This window comes from Osmia bicornis, chromosome 7, assembly GCF_907164935.1.
Source record: "Osmia bicornis bicornis chromosome 7, iOsmBic2.1, whole genome shotgun sequence".
Taxonomy (NCBI): Eukaryota; Metazoa; Arthropoda; class Insecta; order Hymenoptera; family Megachilidae; genus Osmia; species Osmia bicornis.
This window is the reverse complement of record NC_060222.1, coordinates 8116825-8141269: the sequence shown is the minus strand read 5'-3', so window position 1 is coordinate 8141269 and position 24445 is coordinate 8116825. Positions and strand designations below refer to the sequence as shown.

Here is a 24445-nt window from a genome sequence, read left to right as displayed (position 1 = left end):
GGTGTCGAATCTCGGGTTACACGCGACGACCAGCCAAGCGTGAACGTAGAAAGGGATAGACAGTGGCGGAAAGAGAGAGGTCCGATGATTAAAGGAAAGAGGCGAAACACGTATCGGTGTGACTAATACCAATTGAATCAAAAAACTTTTTTATTTTCGACTTTTTTTTAGTGAAACTTTTACTAGCGCATTGGTGAGATTTTTGTGATTAAAGTGGTACCAAACACGATATAGTTTGAATTATAATTACTTGCTAAACTTGATGTTAAAAGTTGGCGAAAAGCAAGAGAGATCGAAATCAAAACTAGTCGCGGTGTCGGCTCTGGTTTCAAAGGTTTCATTTATCCTGGCGAGGTGTCGATTCTGGGCATTTAATGTTTCATTTATTCAAGCGAGGTGTCGATTCTGGGCATTTAATGTTTCATTTATTCAAGCGAGGTGTCGATTCTGGGCATTTAATGTTTCATTTATCCAAGCGAGGTGTCGATTCTGCGTCCGTACACATGTTTTGTATTCAGCCGACATGCCGATTCTGAGTCCGTACACATGTTTTCTATTCAGCCGACATGCCGATTTTGAGTCCGTACACATCTTTTGTATTCAGCCGACATCATTTATATTCAGTCGTGGTGTCAATTCTATGTTGTTTATTCTATTACTATAATTCAAACTAATTCAAACTATATCGTGTTTGGTATCATTTTAATCAGAAAAAATCTCACAAATGCGTTCGTAAAAGTTTCATTAAGAAAAAATTAAAAATAAAAAAGTTTTATCGTTCAATTAGTATTAGTCGCACCGATATTACGGTCGGATCATATTACACGGATTCCTCGTCGAGCGGCTCGGTTCGCCTAGGGCAGGGGTCGGCAAACTTTTGAGAGAGAAGAGCCAAATTGTCAAGGAAAACAGGATAACGAAGGTATCAAAGAGCCATATATGTATAATAAGTATTCAATACCGTAACGCATGTATGTAAGTTTTTCAATTGAAAATGACAAAATATCATAATATATTTAGGAAAAAATTTCACTTACCTTTCTTGACAAAACAATTAAACCGCGACCGGCAGCACATAAGCGTTTCGTTCAATGACGTAATAAGCACTAAAGGGAGTGGGTACCCATTCTTAATTTTCAACTATTTTAGAAATATTTAGTCTGCGCACACTTACCCGCTGCGCACACTTGACCCACATGACTCTACCAATTTTTCAGCATTTCAGCATATAACCGCAGTTATGTACTTCTATATATTTTCAACTTATAACTATAATTAACAACAACGACACGTATAATAATACTAAAACTAATAGTCAGTTAAATTCTCATTATGATTAATAATTTGAGAAATTCTGTTTTTCATGCTTTTGACAAGATTCTGCAGTACTTGAACATCAGTATCCTTTCAGGCTTCAGTAATCGCTTGTTTGAGCTCCTGAACTGTTTGCAATTGTCTATTATTGGCGTAAATTTTTCGCAACAAGAATGGCCCACAGATTTTCCATAGGATTACAATCCGGTGAAAACGCTGGGCAGTTCAAAACGTTAATTTTTTTCTCTTGAAACCAGGCCATTATGCTATTGCTCGTATGAATCCGTGCATTATCTTGCTGATATGTTAGTAAAAATCGACGATATCTACGCAAATATGATGTGTGTAAAGTTAGCCCCCCATTTTTTAATTTTAAATGTTTTTTTAGTTGTTCCAGGTTGTTCTATGTTTGTTCTATATTGTTCCAGAGTTATAAGACCAAAAACCAAAAAACAAGACAAAAAACGCAAAAAACAGTTTTTTTTAGCGTCCCCCATTTTTTGAAAAATCCAATTTTTGTTGTTGTTCTGTATTGTTCTAACTGTTCTAAACATTGTTTCAAAATATCAATTCCCCAAAATATGTTTTTACAAAGATACAGTAAAAAATATCAAAAAGTGCTAAAATCATTTTTTTATCTTTGTAGCTATCATACATATTATACAAAATACATGTGGATTCGACAGCATTTTTCAAATTTTAGCTTCTGCTGGTACACACAATTCGTTCCGTCAAGTAATCGAATCAAGTTCTACAAAAGCCTTCGAATTTTTAAAATTGTTCTTAAAAACTGGTTCAAGTAAAATAACTTATAGAAAAAGAGCAGAATTATTATGTGAAATCAAACATTTTGTATGCGAAAATGTACCTGGCGTCATAGTTATCGATGCAGTTTCAAACATATCTTATCTTTGCGAACAATTATTTAAGGAAGACTTTAGTTACTATTTGAAAATAACTTGCATAAAATGTGAGAATGTCACTGAACGTAAAGGAACCATTTTACCAATAAATATTGATATACTAAAAAAGTTTGGACATGAGAAATTACAAACTGCAATAGATGAATATGTTTACACGTCGAAGAATAATTGTACAAAATGTAGCAGTAATGTTAATGTTAGAATAGAATATGGAAATATAATATTTATTGAAACTACAGATGGAACGGATTATAAAACTAAATTACACAACTTTATAAATAATTTAGTACTAAATAAAACACAGTACGAGTTGGCAGGAGCAATAAATTATGGAGGAGGTACATTGAGTTGCATTGAACTTGTCGCAGTGAAGTTGGCTACAAATTCACTGCGACAAGTTCAATGCAACTCAATGTACAACAATGACATCCGTAGGACACTACACTGCATTCGTAAAAAACAATGATGAGTGGATGCAATTTGATGATGTATGTAAAAAATCGGTACATGTTATGGATGATACAGAAATAAACGCGAAAATGTGTATATATGTAAAAACTTAAAACATAAAAAATGTGTATAAAAAACAAAAAATGTTTTAAGTACTTAGAATTTTCTTTTAACTGTAACGTGGTGACACGAGTGCTCCCCCGTCACAATAGCCAAGTCCCTTGGCTCGCACGCGCTCGCGTCCCTCCCCCGCAATACCCCTATCACCGACCCCAACCCTTCCTCCCACCCGCCGGTAACGGATCGGTAGAGACGACGGAAGGAAGCGAAGAGGACCCGCCAATATATATGTGTGTTTGTGTGTGTGTTTTTATGTATGTATATATATAAAATATTTATATATACAAATCTTTTTGAGTATATTGCGAAAAACAAAAAGACACATTAATCAAGCACCCCAAAAGAGATCAAAACACAGCTATATCTTACGTCACTGACTTTAAGATACAAATAAAGAATGTATAAAATTAAAAAACAAATATTACGATTTGAAGTAAAATATCTTAGAAACTATAGGTGACAAAGTTCCCATGGATTGACAAAGATGTCAAAAAGGAAAAAAGTGTTTTATATGTTTACCTTTAAGAATAAAGAACTTTTTATATGTTTGTTCTGGCAAACTTGAGAGTTGTTCCAAGTTGTTCTTGTTATTTGCAGCTCAAATATGTAATTTAATGGTCAGATAACAATAAATGATAGCTACAAAGATAAAAAAATGATTTTAGCACTTTTTGATATTTTTTACTGTATCTTTGTAAAAACATATTTTAGGGAATTGATATTTTGGAACAATGTTTAGAACAATTAGAACAATCCAGAACAACAACAAAAATTGGATTTTTCAAAAAATGGGGGGACGCTAAAAAAAACTGTTTTTTTTGCGTTTCTTGTCTTGCTTTTTGGTTTTTGGTCTTATAACTCTGGAACAATATAGAACAAACATAGAACAACCTGGAACAACTAAAAAAACATTTAAAATTAAAAATGGGGGGCTAACTTTATACACATGCAAATATGGTAGTAGATGATCCGTGAGTATCAACTGATACTCCTCACTATTCATTCGGGCCGATGGAAAAGCTAATTCCAAAGTGCCAAGAGAGCTGAACGCACCCCAAACCATGACGCTCCCGCCGCCGAAGTTTGGTTTCGAAAAATACCGCCCTTCTTTGCAAAGATCTCTCCAATACGAGTTAAACCCGTCTGGGCCGTCCATGTTAAACTTCTTTTTGGCGCTAAACACCACCTGAAAAAAAACTTCTTTAAATATTCGTAATAATAGAAGAAAAAAATTTCTGATATGATTGTATCTAATTACCGAATATAAACTTATCCGCTTTCAATCTCGGTCCATATTGTTTTGTGCAAATTTGATCCTAGCAGCTTTGTGTTGATTCTTAAGGCGTGGTGCACTTTGCATTTTCGCTCTAGCAATGTGAGGGTTACACTTAATTGATCTTAATAGATACCTGAAGCCCGCATTTACGCTTAATTTCATTACAACTCATCCTCGAATTAGATGCAAATTTTGAAATTTGTCGATCGTCACGTGTTGTCAATATTCGTTGTTGGCTTCTTCGTTTGATTTTACCACAACGACTTGGATTCTTCAAATAATTGCCCACTACCCTTGGCGAACGGCTTATCGCGTTTGCAATGGCTCTAACACTCTTTCCTTCAGATTGGAAAGCCTCTATCATTCCTTTTTCGCGTTCGGACAACATTTTTCCACGAGGTATTTTATAAAAATAACACACAGACGTAACAGTAACACAAACATTAGACAATCGCAAACATTTCATTTCCAGGGTTATATGCTGAAACGCTCAAGAACTGGTACTCTGACTATAATTTTTCGATAAATTATGAAAAGTTTATGAAACTCTCCAAAAATACGTTAATTTAGATGCTTTATTAGATACAGGTATTAATGTAATCATATTTTTTCGTACCTATCTATCAGCGTAAAGATAGGATCAGCTTGAGACAAGCTACGGATACGGAGTTGCAATTACCAGTCTACTAGGTTTCGCTCGTAAGTCATGTTGATGGGACGGTTCAATAATTAACTTCGCGAGGAAATCGGTTATCGAGAAGATATTATTCGATCTCTTAGTCTCCTGTAATAGCGGCAACCACCCACCAGTGAACGAAGTCTCGTCATTTCACTTACGGAATTCAATTTAGATCTAAAATGTAGGGTGGTGGTTGTCCCAAATCTGCCCGTTACGTCCTTTCTTTTTAGATAACGAATTCCACATTATTATAATAGACTGTTGGTAATGGCTTGAAAATAAAGATCACGAGTTAATGGAGAAATTGTAGACAGTGAGAGAAAGCCAGATGAAGAAACGGACCAGAGCGAATCGAAGATATAGATGTCAAAGTTTTCTTCATTTTCTTTTTATCACTTTTGTCCTTCTACTTACAAATAATTCAATAATTTTTACTGCTGGATCGATTTAGTACAATCTCGATTTTGTTTATTTTCTTTTTTTCAAGTAACATTATTGAGTAATATTCTTTATCAGTATTCGAGTACTATTAGAAACGTCTTTATTAAACATTGTAAAGCATAACTTTTTTTATTTAACATAGAATCAGTCTTTGATAAAACTATTCAATGGAATTAGTTAAATGTTTAACAAACCGTAAAGAAAAATGTCCTTTTTTCACTGCTTGACGTGTTTTACTTTCTTCAATTTTTTAAAATCTTTTACCTGATTTTAATGACTAATCTTTTAGCTTTTATATTGCAATGGTTATTATTGAGCTAAGATCAATAGAAATAAACTTATTTAAAAATATTTTGAGTTGTTGTCCGTCATGTAATGACTGTTTAACAGAATAACGAGAACATAAAATAATTATTAATATGAATATTCATTAACTTAACATAAAAGTAACTCTTCTTTAATCTGTGTGTACTATGAATTTTAAATAATGGAATTTGACTTTGGAAAATCAGTGTTGTAGTAACTGAATTGGTGGATTTGTATAACAGCTAATATGTAATCTTTTTAAATGAAACGAAACATGGACTTAAGTCCATAAATATTAAAATCTATAAATATACAAGGTGTCCCGAAAATTGTGGTACAATCTGTCGGATAGTAATTCTATATGCAAAAATAAGTCGAAAAAGAAAGAATAACAGTTTTGAGTAATTACACTCTCCAACAAAAAACTTTTTCTCTGTTTTACAATCGCCACTGGATGATCGCTGTAGAGCTTATCGGCCTGAACACGAATCCGAAAACCGAATTGCTCTATCACTCTCAGTTTTCGAAAAACACGAGATTTTGAAAAAACATGTGTTTTGGGGGAAACTGACCTATTACGCGGAAACTAAAAACGCTAGAACATTCGCATTGGTCTTAAAAGATAGAGGAGAGTTTCCCGAATATATTGATGTAATAGTTATTAAGTTACATGATTCTGAATAGAAGTAAATGTCTATTAAAATTTAAAAAACGGCCAACGCACGCATTTCCTACGTATTATTTTTGTATTTTTAAGAACAACTCTTTATCTAGCGCGAATTCTCTATACAGTACCGAATTCTGTAGGACATTTCCGAACAAGAAACTATGTCAGGTAAGTGTAGGATCAGTATGCAATTCGATTAAATCGAAAAAATATCTGCCGGTAATGAGAGCACGGCGTTTTGCCGCCAGACGGCCATAGCTCGCTCTCTTCATCTAGTCAGTGTCGTAGCTACACATAATCAACACCAATAGTGGGGTTCAATGTGTATCCAATTTTTATACCTATAATGTTTTTTTAGTTTGATTTTTTCTAATGTAGACGTGATTATTCCAACGGTTTCGGCGAGACAATGTAACGCGATGATTTAACGGTTTTTGGCGAGACGTCTCCAGATCCTTCGAGAATGAATAAAATAATTTTTAATAAAAAATACAACCGACTTCGAAATGCACTAAAAAATATGAAATAATTTCTACTCCATTTATACAAATACTCAACAGCTATTAATAAAACCTATTTACTTGTTAAATAGTATACTAAATACATTTCAACCTTTTCGGAAGCGGCGCAAAATTAAACATACCCGAATATACGATGCTGCCAATAACGATTTGATAGGTTGCCGACGCCTGAACTAGGATCTTTCTAGTAGAAGAAAAGTTTTTAATTTTGCGCCGCCTCGGCGCAACCGAAGTCGGTTGTATTTTTTGTTAAAAATTATTTTATTTCACACTTTTTAGTGGAATTTATTGATTAATTGCAATAACGATAGTTTTTAATGATAATAAGTTCCATACATTTTTGTAAGTGGTATCATCGCGGAAATATCTCTTATTGAATGCGAAAGGTTTCATCGCAATCGGTACGTGCCTTGCAGAGGATACATATGTATATAGAAACAGTAAGGAAAAATCGAAGACTACATACATGCTGACTCATACACTAGTACACACGTAGGCATACGTAGAATTCAATGTAGTAGTAACAATAGTTTTTCACGAATATCTCGGAAACTAAAACTTTCCATTAATTATGCATAATAAAAGAGTTGTTCAGAATCATGCTCCCGACAACATATTAGAAGGTCATTGAAATCGTCCAATCTTGAGATTAAAAACTTCCTGTATTTTGCAATAATAATGAAAAAATGCGAAATGTTTTTATAACGGGACCAATCGGAAGACATATCCTACAAGATGCAAAAGATTTCATTCCGATTGGTCTATTCATCTCGGAGTAATCAGCGAACAAAGCCAGGAAAAAAAAGAATAAAAAAATTTAAAAAAAAAAATATACTGATCGAATTGAGTATCCTCCTACTTTTCGAAGTCGGATAAAAATACAAAAGTAATATGTAGGAAATGCGTGCGTGGGCTGTTTTTTTTAACTTTCATCGATATTTACATCTATTCAGAATCACGTAATATAATAATTATATATATCAATATATTCGGGAAACGAATTTGTGAACGCCCAGGTCAAGGGCGTGTATAGCATAGGTTCCCAACCTTGCTTGGCCTACAGCCCCCTTTTTCAAACAATGATTCGACGGCGCCCCTTTTAGGTGAAATATACTATATTATATATTGAAAAACAAGGATAGATTTTTAAAATTACTTTATTAAAATATATGAACATGTTGATGTATTGTTCAAAGTTTGATAAACAAATATATATTATTAAAAAAATTAATATAATATTATATAATATTGTTGCGCCGGGGAGTGGAGCTCGCGCTTTCCATAGTTAAATGAATACACCAGGAGCAAACTAGACTGTCTATATTTCAATTACACAATTGGTTTTGCAATAGATCCGTACAGTTCGGCTTCCCGATACAATCTGATATTTAAAAAGACGCGCGGTTGTCTAAGAGACCTCAAGCATCCGGTGACGTGTTTCCGCTCGAAACAAGGGATAGCTTCACGTTATGACTCGACGACAGCTTCGGACGGGGCAGTCGATGGCTCTTTCGATACATCAAGAAGCGGTCGATGCGTCGCCGTTAATGTGATCCAAAACCTCCCGGATATTGGCGGGAGAAAGAAACAGTGCACAAGAAACTGGATCAGTGATCACAACATCAGGCAGATATGAGTGCCAGACCGTCGATCCCTCAATCTTCCCAACAGCACCAAGAACAGTCGAAAGGGCAATCGGAACTTGCGAAACGCCAGCAAGTATTTGTCGGACCTCCTCACTGAAGTAAAGCATGTTTCGGAGAGGATATGACTGCATTTCGCTTTGGGCAAAACGCATTTCATAAACCTTATAGTACACAAGGTACAAACTAACGCGATAGTACTGGAAGATGGTGCAAATCTCAGCTATAGCAGCAAGATTCCAAGTAGTAATCATTCGAGAATATTCGATTGTAGCAGAAAATCCCACTCCTCTGGTGGATACTGTGAGTGGAACAGCATAAGTTTGAACTGTTAAAGACATGTTATTTAAAGATTGTTCTAGTTCAACTGCATCCGCATCCAAAAGACCATACTTCTCGAAGATCTTATTGCGTCGCTCCGCTAACTGCTTCATTCCTACCTTCTCTCGGAAAGCTTCAGTCGTTCGCTTACGCGATCCTTTGCCAGGGCGCTTCTTCTTCACGGAAGTGTCGGGTTTAGCACCACCTCCATTGTCGAATTTCTTTTGATCTTTATCCATGATGAATAATTATCACGCTTCACGATTTTGCGTGTCATCCTTGCGCAGGGGCCATGCTAATCTTCTCTGTAATGTTGCGCCGGGGAGTGGAGCTCGCGCTTTCCATAGTTAAATGAATACACCAGGAGCAAACTAGACTGTCTATATTTCAATTACACAATTGGTTTTGCAATAGATCCGTACAGTTCGGCTTCCCGATACAATCTGATATTTAAAAAGACGCGCGGTTGTCTAAGAGACCTCAAGCATCCGGTGACGTGTTTCCGCTCGAAACAAGGGATAGCTTCACGTTATGACTCGACGACAGCTTCGGACGGGGCAGTCGATGGCTCTTTCGATACATCAAGAAGCGGTCGATGCGTCGAAAGAGCGGGAACTTCTCGCCGTCGCAACATTGCTCCCCTCCTTCAATAAGCGGTCGACCCGACCGCGGGCATCTTCATACTTGTAACCATCTTCACGTAGGCCGATCAATAAGCCAAATCAAGTCATAGTCTCTAACCTCGGGGTGTCAGTCTTCCATGGATGCTAACCTCTTCTTTAATACCTCTGCCTGAAAGGAGGTTAAAAGCAAAAGCGTAACAGTTACCTAAGTGGCCCTCTCAGGCAGCTAACGTCTTGACATTCGTCCTTCGTCCCAGGGGAAATCCACTCAAAAACCCTGAGCAAGACGCCGGTTCAGTGCTAACAAGTCAACTTAGAAACCGCTCCAATTTCCTATTCTTCTTTCTTCGATTTCCAATTCTTCTTAGCACTCTTCTTTCTTCGAGGAGGTCCCGACAGTTCCTCGCCCTTCCTCTTGATTCCTGGGCCTTCACGCCTTCCTCTCGAAGTCTTCTCGGATGAAGAAATTCCAGTCCAACGGGTCCACTCTACCGGGGGATGCTCCCCAGCCATCAAGCAAAATCTTTCCTCGATGGACTGGTGGTCCGGAGCATACCACAACTACGCAGTCCGATGACCAGAACCCCGAATACAAAAATCAAAATAAACGGGACACCGGCTGAGGGGATGCCCTCTTCCTCCGAAGAGAACAACACTTCCTCCATCGTTTAGACACGCGTAGCCAGCAAGTTTACCGTGGCCGAAAGAAACTTCACCCTGGCTTTGTGCGACGAAGCGTCTTCTTCTAGGTCGAGGACGTCAGAAACACCCTCCTCAGTCTCCTATTCTTGATCCTTCCCTATTTAGGTGTTTCTTCCCCGTAAATGTTCATATGGAGCCAAACGATTCACGTGAACCACCTTCGGTTTAGATTTTGGGGAGCGAAATATGCGGTAGATTAAGTCATTTAACCGGTTCATCACTTCATACGGTCCTTCCCAATCAAACTGGAGTTTAGGACATTTTCCCTTCGTTCTTCGGGGATTGTAAAACCACACCTTGTCCCCAGGAATAAAGGAAATTGGCCTTGCAAAAGAATCATACCAGGATTTTGTCTTTTCCGCACAAATTCGCATACGATGACGAACGAATTTGTGAATCTCTTCAATCTTCTTTCTGGTCTCCTCGATGTAAACAGTTTCTTCTTTCTGGTCTCCTCGATGTAAACAGTTTCTTCTTTATGTTCCGAGGCAATAGTTCCTCTGAGCAGATCCAAAGGCAAACGTAACTCTCGTCCCATCAGAAGCATTGAAGGACTATTTTGAGTAATTTCATGTCGAGAAGAACGATAGGCCAATAAAAACGTCGGAATCCACTCATCCCAATCCTTTTGATGTTCCGCCACAAATTGGGATAAATACTGCATCAAGGTCCGTATCAACCGTTCTACGAGTCCATCTGACTGAGGGTGCAAGGGAGTAGTTCTCGTTTTCTTTATCCCCAAAATCTTCATCAACTCTTTAAAGACAGTCGACTCAAAACTGCGACCCTGATCAGAATGAAGCTCCAACGGTACTCCATGCCGACTTATCACCTCCCTCATCAGGGCCGTGGAAATTGTCGTCGCCTGCTGGTTCGGAAGCGGAACCACCTCTGGCCACTTCGTGAAATAATCCACCACAACCAGCGCGTACTTGTTTCCAGAAGAAGACCTTGGTAAGGGACCAACAACGTCGAGCGCGATCCTCTCAAAGGGTGCCCCTACGTTGTAGACTTTCATGAGTCCTTTTCCCTTCCCCGAAGGACCTTTCTTCGCCGTACGACGATGACATCGACGACACCAATCTTCCACATCTCTTCGGTGAATAAGCCAAAAGAACCGCCGTCGAACCTTGGCCAAGGTCTTACGTATTCCGAAATGTCCTCCAGAGGACGCATCGTGGCACTCTTGCAGAACCTCTTCGACTTTACTCTTCGGTACAATCAATAGTCTTTCAGCTTCTTTTCCATCAACAGACTCCCATCTTCGAAATAATAAATCCTGATGAATTTCTAAAGAGTCCCAAAGTGCCCAGAGAAACTTTGCCCCAGAAGAAAGAGCGGAAACCTCCTGCCAATCTGGTTTATGTCCTTTTCTCTTTCTTTCGTAGATAAAACCAATTTCCTCGTCTTTCCGTTGATCTTCTATCCATTCTTCAAAATTTTCGGGTTTACAAACCGTCCTGAGGATGTGATTTCCCTTTTTCTGATCCTTTTCTTCCAGACGAGTACAAGGTTTGCATTGCGAAGTTTCACAGGGTCTTCTCGAAAGACTGTCCGCATTCCCGTGATTCTTTCCCTCTCGATGCTTAATTTCAAAATCATACTCTTGCAAACGCTCAATCCACCTCGCAGTCTGCCCCTCTGGATTCTTGAATGAGAGCAGCCATCTCAAAGAAGCGTGATCAGTTCTTATCAGAAACCTTCGTCCATAAAGATAATGATGGAAGTGCTCTATGGATTTTACAATAGCCAACAACTCTCTTCTAGTCACACAATAATTCCTCTCAGCCTTTCCCAACGTTTTAGAGAAAAAGGCTATAACCTTCTCTTGTCCTTCCTGGAATTGAGATAGGACTGCTCCAATTGCAACATTCGAAGCATCCGTATCAAGAATAAAATCCATCTCATGTTGAGGGTAGGCCAGAACTGGAGCTTCTACAAGATGTCTCTTCAATTCTTCAAAAGCACCTTGGCATTCTTCTGACCAACGGAAAAGCACTTTGTCCTCAGTAAGACAAAGAGAACCCCTTCACGAATTTCCTATAGTAGGTGCAGAGACCCAGGAAACTTCGCAGCTCAGTCCTGTTCTTCGGGATCGGCCAATTCTGCACCGCTGAAATCTTCTCTGGATCCGTCTTCACTCCATCCTCAGAAACTATGTGCCCCAAATACCTGACTTCCCGGCAAAAGAAATTACATTTCTTCGGGCTCAGTAGAAGTTTGGCGTCGCGCAAACGGGAGAATACAACTCTTATATGCTCAATCTCTTGATCGAAGCTTTTCGCAAAAATGATTACGTCATCCAAGTAGACAAGACAAATCTTCCAGTTCAATCCTTGTAAAACATTGTCCATCAGACGCTCGAAGGTGGCTGGAGCGTTACAAAGTCCGAAGGGCATGACTTTAAATTGCCACAGTCCTGTGCCAACGCAGAAGGCGGTTTTCTCCTTGTCTTCATCATCAACTAAAATCTGCCAATATCCACTCTGTAAATCTAGCGTCGTGAACCACGTTGAACCGGCCACCGCATCCAGAGTGTCCTCGATCCTTGGCAACGGATAAGAATCCTTCTTCGTAACCTCGTTGAGACGACGATAATCCACACAAAACCTGGTACTTCCGTCCTTCTTTTTGACCAGGACAATTGGCGAAGACCATGGACTCTTTGACTTTTCAATCACCCCTTGCCGTTCCATTTTCATAAGAAGTTCCTCAACTTCGTCTCGGCGGTGCAACGGTAAACGTCGTGGGGGTTGTTTAATTGGCGAACAAGTTCCCGTGTCTATTTTATGCTGGACTACACTACATTTTCCTACTTCCTCCGAATTTTTAGCAAATATGTCTTTAAATTCAAGAAGCAAATTCCTGAATGCAAACCGTTGTTCTTCATTCAAATCTTTTCCACTGCGTATGTACAGTTCTTGAAGATACTCCGGAACGGAATCCTCTTCCTTTCTTGTGCTAAATGCCAACGGTTTCTTCATCAAATTTCTTTTTAGAAAATCAACTTCTCCATGGTGTTCTATACAAAGCTTCCCCAAGTTAAAGTCCAGCTGACAAGAATGCTTTTTGAGGAAATTTGTTCCCAGAATACACTGTTCCGCCATATCAATAAGGAGGAACTCTTCTTCGGAGTTCAAAGTACCGATTGTTACCAAGGATCGCTGTTTTCCATAAATCGGTAATTTCTCCCCAGAGATGGAGAAAATTTGGGGACTATAGAGTTTTTCCGTTCCCGCCGTGCCAAATTTGTTATTACTTCCAAATTTCTTTACATCCAGTAAATTTAAACTTGAGCCCGTGTCAAGTATTATGGGGCACTCCTTTTCTGCGACGAATCCCTCGACGCAGGACAAAACATTTCCGGCAACTCTTCGTACGACGGGGGCGAACAAAGGTGAAGCCGGAGGGTGCCCCTCTACGCCGACTTCTTCCCGTTTCCCTTCTTCGTTGAAAATTCTTCTTTTCTTTTTTTTGGACAATTCCGCCACATATGACCCTTCTCCTTGCAATTCCAGCATTCCATCTCCTGTCTTTCAAGCTTCCGTTTTACCGGTCTTCTCATTTCTCTCCTTCCGGAATCCCTCTCCGAAGAATAAACCGGTTTAGTAAATGTTTCTTTTTTTGTAACGGGCGCATTAGCCATTGACTCGACTGCTTCAATCTCCAGAGCCCTGATAACAGCAGCCCTGAGAGATGTGAAACCTCCGAGCCTCAGCATCCGTTTCATTTCCTCATTAGCCAGCGAGGAAACAAATTGTGAGGCAGCAAGCTTGTCTCTAATTTCTAAAGGGCATTCGCAAAAAGCGGCCTGTGCTAGCCTTTCAATCTCCGTGGCTAAATCGGAAATAGATTCCCCTTTCCGTTGTTTATAATTTTGAAACTTAACATAATTGAGGTTCTCAAAATTTTTCGTTCCATAACGGAACGCAAGGGCCGAAATTAACGCGGGAAAATCAGTCTGTTTTTCAACGGAAAGAGAAGTCAAAACACTCCGCGCCGGTCCCTCGAGTGATGTAACCAAGGCCAAGGCCTTTCTTGGCTCATCCCAACGATTCGCCCCTGCAATCGCCTCAAACTGGAGTTTAATCTCCTCCCAGTTAGTTTTACCATCAAACTTTGGTGGTTTCAGAACGTAGCCTAAATCGGAAACGTTCCGCGACACACCAGACATTTCCTGTTGAGAGACCGGAGGTGAGGGCTGGGGTATCGCGAGACCAGCAGAAGTGGAAGGACTAACAAGAAGGGCTTCGCGATCCCCATCACGGACTGCCGTGGCCGAAAATTTTTCCAAAAATAGTTGGAAATTGGACGATAGCACCTGATAATTGTTCTCCATCGCTGTTATCCGCTCTTCCAGCAGCTTCTGGATCGCTGAAGAAGCCGTTCTCTCCTCTTGCTGTTTCTCTTCCGCGCGAGAGCGCTCCTTTTCCCATCGAGAGTTAAATGCGCGCTGCTGCTCCCTAAACTGCGTCGAGATGCTCCTCTGCAAGCCCTCGAAAAGCGTCTCCAAAGTCTCCAAAGAACCCTGGTCCCCGGCTGAAGATCGTGTTCTTATTGTCCTACCGACTGCGCCAATGTTGCGCCGGGGAGTGGAGCTCGCGCTTTCCATAGTTAAATGAATACACCAGGAGCAAACTAGACTGTCTATATTTCAATTACACAATTGGTTTTGCAATAGATCCGTACAGTTCGGCTTCCCGATACAATCTGATATTTAAAAAGACGCGCGGTTGTCTAAGAGACCTCAAGCATCCGGTGACGTGTTTCCGCTCGAAACAAGGGATAGCTTCACGTTATGACTCGACGACAGCTTCGGACGGGGCAGTCGATGGCTCTTTCGATACATCAAGAAGCGGTCGATGCGTCGAAAGAGCGGGAACTTCTCGCCGTCGCAACAATATTAATTAGTGAGAGGACTGAGCTTGGTCTAATGACACTAATTTTTCGATATTTGGTGCCATATTTGTCATCAGCAATCTTAAATCGCCGCGTTCCACTATTGACAATCTGTTTCTTTTCTTTATTAGTAAATTGTTGACTACGCTGAATCCTCTTTCGGCTAAATATGATGATGGGAATGCAATGAAAACTTCTTTGATACAGCCCATAAAGCCGGATATAATATTGCAATTTGCCTTTGAAGCCAAAATTCTTGATATCCATTTTTTAATTTCAATTTGAGCTCTTCATTTGTTGACAATTCTATCAATTCCTCCTGCAGTGATAATTCTGCTGATTGTAAGTTTGAAAAAGGTTCTAGGACCCAATCTGGTATGATCATGTTGAGTACATCCTGAAATCTATTTGTAAAATCTTTTTTAAGTGCTTCCAAATGCTGACAAAATACCAAAATGTCGTCATCAATTATTTCCACAGAGGAAAGATTTGGGAACTGATAGAATTGTCTTCGACCTAAATTTTGTTTGTACAGTGCAAGTTTTAATACGAACGCAGAAATAATTGCATTTGCTTTGATCAAATTCAAATCATCTCCTTGCAGTTGTAGATTCATTTCATTAAATTTATTATATAAATCAGTTAAATGAGCTATATCATTTTTAAATTTCAATAAATTCTCTCTTAACAAATCATCTTTGTTTTCAAAAAATGTTGTAATTGAATCAAAGAGGTCATAAAATCTGTTTAGATAGGTACTCTTTGACAGCCAACGAACTTCTGTATGCAATACTAAACCATTGAAATCTTCGTTGTTTTCATCACAAAGTTTTCTAAACAATCTATCATTGAGAGCATTGCTTCTGATCTTGTTAACTGCTGTAATTACATACTGTAGTGAGCAATGAAGGCGATCACTAAGGTTTTTTGCAACCAAATGTTGTCTGTGAATTACACAATGCATGGCGACTACATTTGGTACCGCCTTTTTCAAATATGAAATCAACCCGCGGTATCGTCCAACCATTGCCGGAGCACCATCAGTAGCAACAGACACGATATTATCCAGCGGAATACCTTTTTCTTTAAAATAATGTTCCAGTACGTCAAATATAGATTTTCCTTTAGTATCCGTTTCTAGTTTTCTTGCGAATAATAGTTCTTGACAAATTTTTTCATCTTGATGAAGCGAACGTACGCAAGAAGTAAAGACTCATTGTTTGATAAAGTAGATTCATCGAGCTGTAAAGAAAACTCGGTAGTCTTCAAAAAATCAGTTAGAGAACTCTCCACATCCTCGGACATTTCGTCGATTCGTCTCTGTACTGTATTATTGCTTAATGGGATTTTCTTAATAATATCAAACGGTGGCTTGTGCAGTACAGTACGCAAAATCTCACTCACAGCTGGCAGTATCAATTCTTCTCCGATAGTGTGCGGTTTTCCCGATTTAGCAATAAGTAAGGAAATGTTGTAAGAGGCACGTAAACCATCATCGTCTTGCTTCGATGCCGCCGAAAACATACCAGTTAAAGTTGGATGTCTCGAATGTTGTTCTTTGAGCAATTGAAAGTAAGATAAATTTTTATTTTTTCTGTCAGGATGTATTTTGGTAAAATGTTCTTCTAATCGTGAAGGTTTCATGGCTTCATTTGAGAAAACTCTCTGACAAATCAGGCACATTGGTAATGTCTTGTTTGAGGGTGACTGAATAAAACCATATTTCAAATATTCCACATTATATTGTCTACATTTTTTCTTTAAATCCGACATGGGTCTATCTGTACACAATATAAAAATTAAATGAAAAATTTAAAGTTTGTTGAAACACAACACCTCCCTCTTCTAACATCAGCCGGTAAAAAGAATAATAAACAAATAATAATAGTAAATATGTACGTACTTACCTCTGTGGTAAATAGTTATTACAACCAAAATATTTTTAATAAGTAGATCCACGTAAGTTATCCTTTGCATGTAATCTGTAGATTCCGCACAGAAATTTTAGGTTCACACTTGCTCTGAAGGAATTTCGAAACAATGTCGTATGGACAAAAAGCCTCGCGTATTTATAGTAATGGTTATTGAACTTGTCAAAACATGCATAGATTCGATGCGCAGATGCACTACGCATGTTCATATACTACGCAGATATCGTAAGTTATCATCGAATCAAATTCGCTGTCGTGCCTCCAGTCACACGTATTATTATTTTTAATCGCCGAGGCCCTCACATCCACAAATCTATCGTGTCACGAATGTCGCCAAGGACAAACATTGAAACAGAATGAGACGAAGCGATAACGAGCGATGATTTGAACGCATTGACGTAGACGTAGATTCGGGGTTTATATTAAGCAGTTCAGTTTGTGGGTGCTCGGCAATTTACGATCTCTAAATAGTATCAGTCAGAAAGGTATTAGTAATAAGACTATATTGTATTATACCAATACCTACATTTAATACGGACTGATCTTGCTTAAAAGACATTTTGAACATTTGTTGAACACTGAAAGCATTTGTTAAAACATGCGTTCGATGATTTTTAGTACATATTAATCAAACTTTTCGGCGCGTTCTTACGAGTATTGCCCAGGGGGGCGGCAGTTGGTCCTCAACGCTCCCTAAATTTGCCTGGGACCAAAAGTGCCCCCTTAGATCTCTTCAACGCCCATCGGTGGGCGGTACCGACCCTGTTGGGAACCTCTGGTGTATAGGATCACATCGGTGCAGGGCCCGTCCGGCATGTGCCGCCGCCTCGCAGTCTCTTTCGGGTACTACGGTCCTCTTGCAAACAACGCGTGCCGCGTAGCCATATTGCGTTTTTGTAAACGGTCACGTCGACATCGCTCTACTTTATTTTGTGAATTCTTGTGTTTCTCGAGAACTTATTGCGTCGGAAAGTATACTAGGGTGTTACCTCGCGCTTCCGAGATCGGTGTTTGACCTCATTTAATCGGCTTCCTCGCGAATTACAGTAAAACTTGTATTTTTCGGATTTTTCGACGATGCCACGCGGTCGTACGCATCTAATGAAGGCCTCGCTTTCGCGATCCGAAGGTTCTGGAATTGTGGAAAGCTTCGAGTGATTGGTCGAACAAGACTTTTCTGTAATATTTTTGACCGAGCGAACCGCCTCGCAAGGTGTGACGGCCAACCTCGTGAGAATTGTGTTAAATCTCCTGTTTAATTAATTGTGTTAAAACCTCGCTTTCAATAAACTGACAAAGCGCAGACTTCGGGCCACCTCTCGTGTACAGCATTGCCTCGAAATAAGTAAGTGATCTCTGCTTCGAAATAAGCAACTCGCCATCCACTTTTCTTTGTGTAAAGTCGCGCGTAAAGTGAGAGGTCCGAAAAATGAGTGAGAAGTCCGTGAAAGCGAGAAGCCGATGTTTCGTGTAATAAATTGTCACGCTCGACTGAGCACTGACATCAGTTAGTGAAAGAAGGATGGAATATATACAGGGTATCCCACAACTGCCTTGATAGCCGAAGAGGGATGATTGCTAGGGTGATTCTAAGCAACTTTTTCCTTGGCCAAAATGTTGGTTAAGGCTTCGTTTTCGAGTTATTAACAAAAAACACTGACCAATCCGAGCGCGTATAGCGCGCGGGCTCAGGGACAGCAGTGTCGACTACGAAAACTGGTCTGACGTGGGTCGCGAACGAACGGCTCGGCACCCCGTTGGCATAGCGCAATAAAAAAATTGAACTGGTCGAACATTTTTAGTCGTTGTTTAAAATGAATACGGAACCTAATCTCTTGTCGCCTGTCATAATGTAAAAAAGAAAATTTTAAGCATTCTAAACAAATAAATATAATTGAAATGGAATAATTAATAAACGTTTGAATTGGAGGCTATGTTAATGATGAGAAATTTGAAAACAATTTAAATGAAACTTACCGATTTGTTTCTAAATGAACCTGCTACGTTGAAAGCAGATAATTGCCACTGAGTCACTGTGCCGGTCCCAACCATTCGACGAGCAAACACATTCGGTAGAACAGCTGATTTCATGGTCGGGCCATTGAACTTGGCTCATTTATTGCACTTAGGTATGAATAATAGGCAAGGTGTTTTCTCGTCAAATGGTTGGGACCGACACAGTGACCCAGTGGCAATTATCTACTTTCAGCGTAGCAGGTTAATTTAGGAACGAATGGGTATGTTTTATTTAAATTGTTTTCAAATTTTTCATCATTAACGCAGCCTCCAATTCAAACGTTTATTAATTATTCCATTTCAATCATTTTTATTTGTTGTTGAGAATGCTTAGAATTTCATTTTTTACATTATGACAGGCAACAAGAGATTAGGTTCCCTATTCATGTTAAACACGACTAAAAATGTTCTACCAGTTCGCTTTGTATATTGTGCTATGCCAACCGGGTGCCGAGCCGTTCGTTCGCGACCTACGTCAGGCCCGGTTTTCGTAGTCGACACTGCCATCCCTGAGCCCGCGCGCTATACGCGCTCGGATTGGTCAGTGTTTTTTGTTAATAACTCGAAAACGAAGTCTTAACTAACATTTCGACCAAGGAAAAAGTTGTTTAGAATCACTCTAGCAATCATCCCTCTTCGGCTGTCGAGGCAGTCATGGGACACCCTGTATACATAATGCTTTCTCATTCTGGTATATTTGCCTCGAAATAAGTGAAATAGTGCGAGAATGAGAAGGCATGCTATATTCTATCCTTGTTCAGAAAACAACATCGCTGTTTGGCCGATCACTTTATGATTTGCCGCTTCCTTGGATCTCTCACTCGTTTCTCGTGTTCTCTATCGTCCTGTTTTGAGAACAAAGTCAAGCCGAATAGCATACCTGCTTTGTAATAAGCAACTGTTCGGTCACGAGCGAGTTGCTTATTTCGAGGCAATCCTGTATTGTGATCTTTTATTGTTCGGGTTCGAAACCGGTTTGAACTCTCCTCAGAACACTCTCTACCTTTGAAGACCGTTGCGAATGTTCTAGCGTTTTTAGTTTCTGTGTAATAGTCCCCCCCCCCCACATGTTTTTACAAAATCTCATGTTTTTCGAAAACTAAGGGCGATGGAGCAATTCGGTTTTCGGATTCGTGTTTAGGACGAGAAGCTCTACAATGATCTTCCAGTGGCTATTGGAAAACAAAATTCGTGTTGGACAGTATTATCGATATTTCGTCTACTCCGTTAACGAGGGGCTCTACCCCTTCCCCTGCACCCCCGTTCCGAGAAATATAACCTAACCTAACCTCACCTACTACGGTTTGATATTCGTATATCAAACCTTCTGTTCGTATATGTAAGAGGATAGCTATGTTTGTGACTGTGTTTTAGGTCCACACTTATGGGTAAAATTCTGTGTATTAAAATTAAAAAGTTGTATGCGAATATTTCGGCAGCTTGTTATTTCCATCAAAAGCAAAAATTATATTTGTATTCAGAACATCAAAACGAGTAAAACGACGAGGGTAATATAAACGTGAGCCACAGTTTACAAAATAATGCGCGTTATACACCCTATAGATACTCAGGTCGAGACCCCCTACTGTGTCATCGGTTGCTTGACACTTGACGACCACTGTTTCTTCAGCGGCGATGGTTGTGTTAGGCCGCGTTCAGACTATGAAACTTTGGTGTTAAACTTTCCGTGAAACTTCGGGTCTGAATTTTTGTGTTTCTGGCCGTGCCTGTACCAGGTATGCCGCCCGAAAAAGGAAATGGTTTTCTCTTGTAGAAATACCAACTTCCATATTTTTTATCAGATCTTTGCGGAAGCGACGTCAATCGATTCTTTATGTTTTTGCGATCAAGATGAAACCAAACGCGACATAAGTTGGACAATAATTAACCAAGTTACGTGAAAAAATTAAATGCATAGTTAAAAGCCAATGTTTCGTCCGACGCGGAATACAATGCACGATGGTTCTCGAAGGTTGGTTTATGACATGAACGTGCAAAACAAATTCTGGTAGAGATTAACTTTTCCGCATTTTTATTAAATTTTACAACCGACAATTTCACTTTCGCGCGACAGTAAACTTTATTTTCTCGAACCTCTTTAATCCTAATACAATAGCTCCGAATTTTGCGCCTCGCCGTCCCAACAGCTCGAAGACATGTCATAAACCTGGAGACCTGAAGAGTCGGTCAGTAACACGTGCATAACGGCATCTGCTAAACAAAGGTCGACTTGAAGGAAACCATGTCACTCCGTCAAACCTTCGAGAACCGCCTCCTTCCACAAGACAACCCACACCCTCTCTCCAAGAGGGGTGGCCAAAGGGCGTACACGCGAGTCCACAATTTTTAGAAAGGGACGTTGATTGGAAAAGGCAAAAAAGATCAGCAACGCCTTGGACAGCACTACGAGGTGCCATGACAAACATCGGACGGTTTGCTCGACACTTCTCTTTCGAACGTCGCATCGTGGAGAACACAAAACTTATTTAGTTTCGAAGTACAACTGGCATACGAAATCGGCCACAGAATAATCGTCATTCACGTCTAGCAGTCGAGACGTGAATTAGATTTCTTTCTATTGAACATCGTTCGGTTCAGGTGTAGTGGCATACGAAATCGGCCAAATTCAATACCTACACATTTATCGGCAACAAAAAAAAAGAACAATCGATCACAGTGTCCAAGATTAACTTGGCGGACACGTGTTGTGTAGCATCGCTTACCACAAGGTTTAGTTGGGCCTTACAACCCCAACAAGGAAACAATCCGCGCGGCGATACGCAACACAAGTTTCTACGCGTTCGAAGAAACAGCCAATTTCGTTAAAAGTAGTCCGGTTTACGTGATATGAGGTATCATTTTAATCGGGAAAACACCAGCAATCCATTGGTACCACTTTCATACCGATGCGATGAAAAATAAAGAATTTGATGTTTTGAAAAATGAATGCAGTCGGTCGGTTCAATCTTAGGCCGTCGAGTGCCTACCTGGGGCGTGTATTCGGTATGTCGTGCGAAAAAGAAAATGGTTGTTTTCTCTTGTCGCCTCGCATTTACCAACAGCACAGAAAATTGCAAAGGAAAGGAAGGTGGACTCTGCTGGTTATATTGTCATAGAGCCCGCCCATTTTTAAACACAATTTTCTTTTTCGCACGACATACCGAATACAGGCCCCAGGTAGGCGCTCGGCGGCCTAAGGTCGAACCGACCGACCGCATTAATTTTTTAAAACATCAAATTCTTTATTTTTCATCGTATCGATATGAAAGTGGTACCAATGGATTGCTGGTGTTCTCCCGATTAAAATGATACCTCATATCACGTAAACCGGACTACTTTTAACGAAATTGGCTTTTAACTATGCATTTAATTTTTTCACGTAACTTGGTTAATTATTGTCCAACTTATGTCGCGTTTGGTTTCATTTTGATCGCAAAAACATAAAGAATCGATTGACGTCGCTTCCGCAAAGATCTGATAAAAAATACGGAAGTTGGTATTTCTACAAGAGAAAACCATTTCCTTTCTCGGGCGGCGTACAGGCACGGCCAGAAACACAAAAATTCGGACCCGAAGTTGCACGGAAAGTTGTACAACTAAGTTGCATAGTCTGAACGCGGCCTTAGTCTTTCTAGAATCTTTAAGTGGGTAACAGACTTTTTATACGACTTCGAAAAGGAGGAGGATACTCAATTCGATCAGTACATTCTTTTTCCTGGCTTTGTTCACCGATTACTCCGAGACGGATGGACCAATCGGAATGAAATCTTTTGCGTCTTGTAGGATATGTCTTCCAATTGGTCCCGTTATAAAAACATTTCGCATTTTTTTATTCCGAACGGTTTTTATTGCAAAAAAACGTACTATTTGGACCGATCGGAATGAAACTCTTTGCATCTTGTACAGTACAACTCCCCATTGGTCCCGTAAAAAAAAACATTTTGCATTTTTTTATTCCTAACGACTTTTTTTTCTAAATGTACGTTTGCTGATTACTCCGAGACGGATGGACCAATCGGAATGAAATCTTTTGCCTCTTGTAAGATATGTCTTCAGATTGGTCCCGTTATAAAAACATTTCGCATTTTTTTATTCCGAACGATATTCATTATTGCAAAATACATTCTGGTTCAAGGAATGCACCAATTGCGATGAAAGTTTTCATATTTCGTAGATCATTCCACGATGATTCCATTTCCCAAAATTTATGTAACTTATTGTTAATAACTATTGTTATTATAATAAAAGCCTATTCTTTAGGGTTACCCTCCAAGCAATATACCGACCGTGATTTTTCAAAGTTGTCCCTGCAAGTAAACTTCGTCAGTTTCTTTACCAATTGGTTGCTAATACGCCATCCTTCAAATACTGCTCGTTCCACTAAAAAGTGTGAAATAAAATAATTTTTAACAAAAAAAAATCCGACTTCGAAATGCACTAAAAAGTATAAAATAATTTCTATTTCATTTATATCTGTATTCCACAGCTATTAATACAATCTACTTAATCGTTAAATAGGATACTAAATATATTTCAAAGTTTTCGGAGGCGGCGCAAAATTAAAAACTTTTCCTCTACTAGGAAGATCCTAGTTTAGGTGTCGGCAACCAGTGACAAATGACCCATTTGATAATTTCAAGTAAACAATATTCAACGGGAATCAATATACCCATTACGAATTAACTATACTGCAGTTCACGAGTGACCGCACTTAACTCGTGCAGCTAGTGACCTACTGAGGTCTAGGGAGATTTTTAATAGTGCGTGTGATTCCCCTTTACAGCTTGCTTCTTACTTTGCGTTCACATCAGTTTTTTTTACGACAAATAATACAAATTTCATTGTATCGTAAAACTTTACAATATCATCACCGGTTATCAGTTATCGTACGTCATATATTTCTGCCCACCATTTATATGATCGCAAAGTATAATAAGAAGCAAGCTGAAGAGGGGAATAACACACGTTATTAAAAATCTCTCTAGACCTGGTGAGCGGCGCGAGTTAAGTATGGTCTCTCGTGAACTGCAGTATAGTGCATGTACATCAGGAGTGCTGCCAATTTCTGATACAATCGTTACAATTACAAATGTTTTCAGCCGGACCTATAATTTTTCTCTTACGACTTATTAATTACCAAGTTTGCCATACCACAATCAAATCGTTATTGGCAGCTCCGTTTGTTCGGATATTTTTAATTTTGCGCCGCCTCCGAAAACTTTGAAATACATTTAGTATCCTATTTTACGATTAAGTAGATTGTATTAATAGCTGTGGAATACAGATATAAATGAAATAGAAATTATTTTATACTTTTTAGTGCATTTCGAAGTCGGATTTTTTTTTGTTAAAAATTATGTAAAGAAATTTGGTGAATGCGAGGGATGGGATCAATTTACGAAATGTGGGCGTATCAAATCAAGACTGAAACTCGGATTTCGTTCTAGGACTCGTACTTTAATAGTGATCAGTGATGTGGACACGTCCACGATCAAGACAAGAGTGTCCTGTAGACAAAACGTTAGCCGTGAGGACGCCTACGTCACCATGGCCCTTTTCCTACCGAGTTTTATGACGCTTTGTCCTTACGGGAAAAACCCGTGACGTAGTAAC

The 24445-nt window shown here is 39.4% G+C and overlaps 1 protein-coding gene and 1 non-coding gene across 5 annotated transcripts in view; one reads left to right on the top strand and one right to left on the bottom strand.

Moving 5' to 3' along the window:
* LOC114879646 (protein RUFY3) overlaps nucleotides 1-24445 on the top strand; it is a 178669-nt gene that overhangs the window by 128321 nt on the left and 25903 nt on the right. The gene's annotated exons all lie outside the window — the stretch shown is intronic.
* On the bottom strand, nucleotides 8904-8979 carry LOC114882612. Its single transcript, XR_003790452.1, has one exon. It is a non-coding gene; the product is annotated as a U6 spliceosomal RNA (small nuclear RNA).